The 9775-nt window shown below is 30.1% G+C and overlaps 1 long non-coding RNA gene across 1 annotated transcript in view; it reads left to right on the top strand.

The window, feature by feature from the left end:
* LOC111085738 overlaps positions 1 to 9775 on the top strand; it is a 19151-nt gene that overhangs the window by 5285 nt on the left and 4091 nt on the right. The window contains exon 2 of the long non-coding RNA XR_002610547.1: positions 7068 to 7204. This is a non-coding gene — a long non-coding RNA (uncharacterized LOC111085738). The remainder of the gene's footprint in view (positions 1 to 7067; positions 7205 to 9775) is intronic.

The raw sequence follows: 9775 nt of genomic DNA, 5'->3' as shown, positions 1-9775 counted from the left end.
TTAAAATGTCTGTGGGTAGGAGGGTGGGGCTTATTGCTGTTAGAAAGAGATTAATCAATATTTCAGTGTTTATATCTGACAGTATTTGAATAACCCACCTTTTTAAAATGTCTGTGGGTAGGAGGGTGGGGCTTATTGCTGTTAGAAAGAGACTAATCAATATTTCAGTGTTTATATCTGACAGTATTTGAATAACCCACCTTTTGAAAGTGTCTGTGGGTAGGAGGGTGGGCTTATTGCTGTTAGAAAGAGACTAATCAATATTTCAGTGTTTATATCTGACAGTATTTGAATAACCCACCATTAGAAAGTGTCTGTGGGTAGGAGGGTATTGCTGTTAGAAAGAGATTAATCAATATTTCAGTGTTTATATCACCATTTGAATAGAGCATTACTAATGAATAACGTTTATTAGGTGTTAAAAGAGAACTAGATCATCTTGCTAACTTGGTCGTGTTATAAAGCTTGCTAAATTGTGTCTTCTTCATGGAGGGATCTTTAAGATTAAAGTTATTAGTATATATGTTAATAAAGTGTATATTTACATATATTATCTAGATATGAAAGATATTTATTTTCTGTAATAAGTAAGTAACATTATATCAGCCTTAAACTTGAAATTTGTAAAAAAAAAGCAATTTAGGGAAAATGTACAGAAAAATAGCATAGTGTCTCACCTGGCCATGTATTAAAGAGTGCAGGTTGCAATTAATGCAGGTAAACTAAGATGGTCTAAGATAAAGCCACAATAAACACAGATGAAGCAACGATTAACACAGGTAAACTAAGGGGAATCAAAATAAAGCTATATCTAACACAGATAAAAACGAATAAGGCTATCTGGAGCATAGATAAAGCAATAATTAACACTGATAAACTATGTCGCACTAATTAAGATAATGTCACATTTAACTCCAATAATGCAACGATTAACACATATCAACTTTGTCGAACTAAATCACATTGAACTTTCATAAAATAACGATTAACGCATATGGACTACGACAAACTAAAATCAAGTCACACGAAACATAAATAAAACAACAACGACCAACACATAAACTATCATGAACTAAAGTAAAGTCACCTTGAAACAGTAAAGCAGTGATTAACACAGGTAAACTATGACAAACGAATGTAAAGTTGCGCCGAACATAGATAAAACAACAACGACCAACACATAAACTATCATGAACTAAAGTAAAGTCACCTTGAAACAGTAAAGCAGTGATTAACACAGGTAAACTATGATAAACGAATGTAAAGTTGCGCCGAACATAGATAAAACAACGATAAACTATGAAGAACGAAAGTAAAAAAGTCACGCTGAACAAAGATCAAACAAAGATTAACACAGGTAAATTGTGACGAACTAAGATAAAACTACATAAGGCAACGATTAATGCCTATAAACCGCGACAAACTAAGACAATGTGATGTGTAGCATAGGAAAAGCAAAGACGATCACTTTTGTAATACATTGGCCCTTATATTTATTTTTGCACAAGCCAAATATTATTATTATTTTGTTATTTGTTTCTACTTCATATATTCAATATTTTAGTAAATCATACAGTCTCACTTTTGTTTCAACTATACAGGTTTGGGGTTTTAAACCTATAACTGGAGGTTTTTGTTGTGAAGAGATTCGAGTTTTTGTTCGGGACTTTTTTTGTCGCTTGGGTTCGGTTTGAATTTCGCGCAAAGCCCTCCTTAATTGAGCAGTAAAAGACTACAGGGAAGGCAGCTTGGGCTACTCTTTTGCCAACGAATAGTAGAATTGACCGTACATTATAACGCCCCCACAGTTGAAAGAACGACGTTTTTCTACACACTTTTTGTTACTTTGTGTTTAGGATTATTTTCATTTCGTGAGATGAACATATTGTAGTATCATCATTAATGATGTTTACATTACATAACAAAAAATATACTTATTAAATTCAGATTGCATTCTGTTTTTTTTTTGTTTAATTATGCATAAGGAATAGTTATTTTATGCTAGATCCGGAATGTTTATGCCTGTTTAATGTTTAGTTAATGCTGTTTTTATGAACAGTTTTTAGAAAATCTTAATGTAGAAAATATGTAGATAATTAATTAATACTTCAAAAATATTCAATTCGTGAAAATTTTGTAAATTAAGCTGTGATTTATATCTTTATTTACGAGAAACTGTAATTTGTGATACTGTGTGCATTAAGTATCTAAGATTTTACAGTCTTTAAACAACAATAAACAAATATACAAATTGTTTTTTATGTACAATTTGAAAACAATATTGACATATTAACGAAAAAGCCTTCATCAAATCAATTTTCTCAGAATGTCTACTGTGGCACAGTGTATGTCTGCGGTTTCGATATCCGTGGTGGGCCGAGTACAGATAACCCTTTGTGATGCTTTGTGCTTAACTTCAAACAAACTAATAAATCAGAATTTCTACGGTAGCGGCATCTATTAGTTTTAAAGAGAATTATTTTTCTGGACTAATAACTGAGTCTAGTACGTAAACTAACTGTTGAAACAAACATTTTTATATTTCAAGTTTATAATTTGTCCTCAGGAAGCTAAGTACTAATTCCAATAACGTTGTGAGTTTACATATCTGAAATTTCAATTAGATAATTTTCTCTAAAGTATAAATAAAAAATAACTACGAATTTAAAACAGAAAACACAAGAAATCGGTATTTTAAAACGTCCCCGGAAAATTTGTTCTGAACTGTTGTAGATTACATCTTTAATTTCCACTTTGCTAAACGTTTAAAGAAGTGGGCATGAAATGATAATAATAACAATACAAAGAAAAGGGGCTTTACAGAAGCTGCCTTGGGCATATTACGTAAAAATCTTGGATACGCATAAGTAAAAGGATAGAGCTTTAAACAACACTTTTAAACATAATAATTCCAGTACAAACTCACACGCCACACAACTGAAAATGGCAGAGAGGTCCAATGAGAAACTGACATTAAAAAACATGAACGCGCTCATAACATTTCACTGTTGCAAAACAGACGAGACTGAGAAAATGTCTGATTTTAATACCATATCTTAATATAGAACCTATCTGCCACTTGGACGTCTAAAGACCGGAAAATACTAAGTAATAATACTTTTTGACTTTAGAATTACGAGGACCTCGCACTCGATTGTGTATTAAAATTTAAAAATTGGCCATTTTTAAGCAGATGCTCTATTAAAATTTGGAGCCCTTAGATTGGCAGGGATACAAAAGGTACAAGCTTAACCAGCCTATTCGGAAATCAGACTCTTCTTATACGTATGATTGTAGCTTAGCTAAAGATATATGTATTTGATTATTTGTAGGTTAACACACAGCTACACAATGGACTATCTGTGCTATGCACACCTCGGGTATCGAAACCCGGTTTCTATTGTTGTAAGTCCGCAGACATACCGCTGTGCCACAAATATATTTATGTAATTGATAAAATTTTACAACGTAAACAACCCTCAAACACATCTTTTATAACAAATGAAGCACAGTTAAAGACATTCATATAATCGATAAACCACTTAAATCAATAAATTATTATTTTAAAGTTTAGAGAAAACGAGGGTTTTAGAATCGTTAAGTTGAGATAATTTGATACGTAAATTTCGATGATTCGACTTTCAAACAGAAGGAACTGAAATCAAACGGATTGCATAAAACCATTGTACGATCGTTGTATAAGGAAATCATTATTAAAATGTGATGTCACACGAAACTTTGATCTATTTTTCTACTAGAAACAAACAAACAAACAAAAAAGGAATGCATCCACTGAAACGTAATCCTACAGCTGTACATTAAAAATATCTGCCTTTGAGGGGAGCTTGCTCTCATTGAACAGAATACGTCTGGAATATGGCTGTATATAGCTCTCACCCTTTGGATAAGAAATATGTAATACTTTGTTAAATCATAAAATAATAGTTTTATGAAATATTCCTGACAGACCTAGGGACAGAGTATGGATAATAATGTACATACATACATATACCAGTTTTTGCATATAATTTAACACTTTTCTTGATACTATTAAGTTCTGAAATATTTCTGACAGACCTAGGGACAGAGTATGGTTAATAATGTACATACATATACCAGTTTTTGCATATGATTTAACACTTTACTTGATACTATTAAGTTTTGAAATATTTCTGACAGACCTAGGGACAGAGAATGAATAATAATGTCTTCTACAGTCTTACATGTCGGAAAGAGCACCTTAAAAACAAATCAAGAAATTCTGGAAGACTGTTCAACATTTAATCTGAATACTATAGCATACAATACTATTTTGTTTTGAAATGTAGTGTTTGATATGCATTTTAACGATATTACAAAATTTCAACAAAACCTACTGCATTTCTTAACCCCATAATAGAGAAATATGGTTTCTTTTTAGTGTTTTTTGGAGAATGTATTAGCTATGTTCCTTAATGAAGACAATGTGAGCCTGAAGAGTTTCTCCAATATCAACACTTCTGACAGCTTGTTCCGTTTACTGTGTTTTTGTTCTTTAACACACGGTATTGTGTTATTTTATGATTAATGGAGTTTTTCTACTAGTAAAATTATTTAAATAACGAATTATGGAATACTCTCTAGGTGATATAACAAGTGATTAAAAAAGTTACTACTTGGGACAATTTGATCATTAACCTTATGCCACTGTTAAATGACAATACTGGTGCCCAATCTGTCGTCTGAAGTAATTCAGTCTGGTCGTCAACATCTTGCTATTAAACGTTAAAAAATGATTACCCCCCTAGTAGTCAACATGTTAAATACCCTCTTCACTTGGAAATATCAGAAGCTATGAATTAGTTACGTTATCTGGAGAAGTATTTTTTATAAAACCGACGCTAGCCGTCTCTAATTCAGAAGTAATAGGCTATAGGGAAGGCAGTTAGTCAACACCACCAACTCTTGGGCTACTTTTTACCAACGAATGTAGCAAGATATGTCTCATGTTATCAATAGTGATGTCCACTCATAGAGAGGGTTTTGAAAATGTCAGAATGGTTGATTTTTGACGAATTCCTCGAAAATATCATTTGCAGAAATTTGACATACAATATTTCAAGTTTAGGATTTCCTAATTAGATGTCTTTATTAGCGAAGAAAAAAAACGAGACATAAAAATTTCTCCGTTAATCATCATCCCCCCTGGGTCAGGTAAAGTAATTATTTAATTGTTTCCAAACTTTAGTTTCTAAACTACAAAAGGTCAAACAATCTTCATAGGCATACTCTAGTTGCATAGTACATATCCTTTATGTTATGATCGAATAATGGTTATCGTAATCCTTATTTCTATTATATTTAATAAGATATAATCTCAATTTATTATAGTAGTGTAAAAATGTTGTCGTCTTCCATAAATATTTTATCTTTAAAACTTTAAATAATACTTTAATAATTTGTGCTTTTGAAATTATAACTTGCTGACGTGTATTTGACTTTTGGTACTCAATATTTGCATGTTTAAGAATATAAGAATATTTAAAATATTTCTAACGTTCAGTTTTAATTTTTTTGCTAGAATATACTTTACTGAAACCTAATTATGAAGACTGGATTTCACGTAATGTAATAAAACAGCATAGACTCATTATCACAACTAAGCATCAAATCAATAGTTAACCCTATATTCTTATAATACCGATATGATTATAGTTGATTCAACTTTGACAGAGAGAGAGAGAAAGATAGAAAGAATGAAGATAACAACCTTCGAATTTCAAGCCAGTACACCACTTAGACAATTTATATAATTTATTTTTCTAGAATTTAATTTTAACTTTTCTATGAATATTTCTAGTGGACAGTACGAACATATCTAACGGTTCATTCTTTTCGTTCAATGAAATAAAAATTGTTATAACAGTTAAAAAACAAAATGTGTAAAAAAGTTCAGGTAAATCAAGATTGTAATAAAATAATTTATTCTTATGCCTTCTCTCAGTTGATAAAATATAATTGTCATTGTTAGTTTTGTACCAATGCTAGTTGGCGAAAACAGTTTGCGTCAGCTTTCTACGTCTTAAATATCGCACCAAACTTTTCTCTTTAACTTTCATCGGTCTCGCCTCTTCCTGTGAGAGGGGTGACCCCTGTGTCATAACTTAACGTGAGATGTGTAATTATTATGACGTGAATGAAGAGTGAAAAACAAACCGTATAATTACCTAGAGCATAATTTATGTAGTTATATAATAATTAACACTTGCTAGAACTCTTAACTAAAGCACGTCCATGTTTATATTTGAAAAATATATAGTATTTGAATATAGTAGGAGAGATAGAGAGATGAGACGTTTATTCTTCTAACTTTTATCTCCAAGTCTCTCACACACACATATACACATATATATATATAACATTATTGTTTGTACTATCTCTGAACAGGTTGATGTTAGTTATATCTAAATAAGTTAACATTCTTAAACTATCAGGAAGTCCTTGATACTCACATACACATATCAAATAGCGAAATTAGGAATATTGAATTTTTATACAAATATAGAAAAGAATCATTTCACATTATTTTCAAATTTTGTTGGCAGTGATTTGGAAACCGGTAAACCTACTTTAAAATCATTGGTGTTGCACATAAAGAAGGTCAAAAATTACTTTGCAATGATGTCAAAATCGTGTGAAAGTGTATCATTCAATTTCTAAATACATGTTAGATCAAGATTAGTTTATAAATATAAAAATGAATTTGAACAATTAAAAAGTTAAAATACTTTGTTATCTACAGAGATTTCAAGCTTGGTATGTAGTCTTAATGAAACCGAACAATACATTTACAACTAAAATCTTGAGGATACCTGAAATTATACAGAGATAACAATTAAGAAGGTGACTACTCTTTTTGACATTTCACTTGGATCTAATGATATAAAACACCGCAGTTAAAGCTCGAAGAATAAGGTACAACTTGGATATAACTTAGACTCATAATTGTATGATTAAATAATAGGCATATTCGAGAAATATTTCTCCAAGGTATGAAAAAAATTAACACTGATTTTCGTTTGTTTTAGCACAAAACATCACAATGGGCTGGATGTGTGCGTTCAGTCCGCCACCGGAAAACGAACCACGGATTTTAGCGTTGTTAGAACGTACAGTTACCGTTGACTCACCGGGTGACAAATTATTAACGAAGGAATCGGGAAGTGTTAGTAAATAATATAATATTTATGTTTGGGAAAGAATATGGGTGAAATTTTACAGGAATTATAAGGTATAAAGTTTGATTTTACTTGTTTGGTAGTTATGGAAACTTGGCGTACAGATAATGATATAAAGATTAATATTCAGGGTTTTTCTGCCTAGTTTTTAAATGGGCAAGACACAAAAGGTGATGGACTTGTACCTTATATCAAAGAAGAAATATTGTTGCTGTTTGTAAAAGAATATTTTGATATTGAATAAATGGCATTGAAGTTACTGTTTTCAAATTGAAAATTCCCATTTGGGCTGCCTGTACACAGGCCACCTGGAATTTTTGAAGAGTATCTTAATTATGTTAAATAAGAAACAATTTTATTTTAAAACGTGTATGCATGTGATTTGTTTGGGTTAGTTTATTATAAAAAAATTATAATGATTTAAATTTATCAACAAGAGTGGGAGAAAATAGGTATACATTAGTATATTGTGCCGTATCTAATTTTGAAAGGATTATAATGGAGGTTCTATTGTTTTGTTTTTATAAATGATTATTATCCTGTATTTTACTTAATACACGTTCGTTATCTACCAGAAGGTAAACTAATGATATTAATGTAAAAGAAACTAAACGATAAATTAAATTTTGTACTGTGGAATATGTTGTACAGTATAGATGATGCAAATGAAACTTCTTAATATTTTTCAAAGTTTTTGGAGTCATCACAACATCCGTTTACCCGCATTTCTAAGGAATATTTTATATATATAATAATTTGATAAATAATTAATTATAATGCAAGGTATACTGGCTTATAAAGCAAAATTCAATGGTAATTCTGATTACAGAAATAAATATACAAAGGTGTACAGGAATAATTATCAACAATTGTTAGAAATATGAAGAAAGTATTTATCATAGTATTCGACTTTCTCAATGTGATCTTAAAAGTAAATGGAACTGTTTTAACAATATCTTTCTAAACATAAAATTATCAACAAGACAACCTATTTGTGACATCGTTGTGGATAACGCTATTATAACTGATTCTCTAAGTAAAGCAAATGCATTTCGTTATTTTCTGGCAATTTAATCACACTGGTAATAGGTAGAGATCTGAATGTTCTAAAAATAATGAAATAAGTTTATTTTTTAAAACAATATGCATTGGTGAATTAATGTATATATATAGTAAATAATACCAAAACAGTGGGACTTGATAATATCTCAGTAAAAGTTATCAACAATGATTGAGTTTATTGTTCTTCCATTAGAGTATATAATAATTTAGGTATCGAATGTGAAACGTTTCCTGATCTATTTAAAAAAAAAAAGAGTTGAAATTATATAATGTACTTAAGAACGTTGATAAAAGTAAAAATTAGTAATTATAAACCAATAAGCATATTGAATGTATTTAAAGAATAAATAATAGAAACATTAATCTATAATAGAATATGTGGCTTTGTTAATAAATATAATCCATTGTTTGAACACCAATATTAATTTAAAAACTATGTGAATATACTGTAGAAAATGTCGTGAAGGTGAGTTTATCATAGCAATGTTATTAGCGTTATCTAAAGCATTGAGAAGTAATTGCTAAAACAAAAATTACAATATGAGAATAAGAAGTAAAATCTTTTATTAGTTGGAAAGTTATTTGAAGAACAGAACCTTAGCAGTTAACGTACACAATACTGATGAATTATTAATAACAAGAGGTAAGGTACATAATACTGATGAATTACTAGTAACAAGAGGTAACGTACATAATACTGATGAATTATTAGTAACAAGAGGTAACGTACATAATACTGATGGATTATTAGTAACAAGAGGTAACGTACACAATACTGATGAATTATTAGTAACAAGAGGTAACGTACATAATACTGATGAATTATTAATAACAAGAGGTAACGTACATAATACTGATGAATTATTAATAACAGGAAGTAACGTACATAATACTAATGAATTATTAATAACAAGAGGTAACGTACATAATACTGATGAATTATTAGTAACAAGAGGTAACGTACATAATACTGATGAATTATTAATAACAAGATGTAACGTACATAATACTGATGAATTATTAATAACAAGAGTTAACGTACATAATACTGATGAATTATTAATAACAAGATGTAACGTACATAATACTGATGAATTATTAATAACAAGAGTTAACGTACATAATACTGATGAATTATTAATAACAAGAGGTTCTGGGACTATTTTTGTTCTTACTATATGTTAATGGTATACTAGTCCTATTACTTGACATTTATGGTAGATGAGACTATTGACACCACAATTATATCTCATAATAATAATTTAAATGATTTAATATAAATGATTAACTTGTCACTAGATAAGAACGTTGTTGGCTTAGTGATAGTGATTTGTTTATTAATCTTGAAAAGACTAATCCTTTTTTTATAACTATTTTTCTTATGAATTTCGCCCAAAGCTACACGAGGGCTATCTGCGCTAGTCGTCCCTAATTTAGCAGTGTAAGACTAGAGGGAAGGCAGCTAGTCACTCACCACCCACCGCCAACTCTTGGGC

The sequence above is a fragment of the Limulus polyphemus genome, unplaced genomic scaffold (assembly GCF_000517525.1).
Source record: "Limulus polyphemus unplaced genomic scaffold, Limulus_polyphemus-2.1.2 Scaffold585, whole genome shotgun sequence".
Taxonomy (NCBI): Eukaryota; Metazoa; Arthropoda; class Merostomata; order Xiphosura; family Limulidae; genus Limulus; species Limulus polyphemus.
Note: the sequence above shows the minus strand (reverse complement) of the source record. Positions and strands in the feature narration are given on the sequence as shown.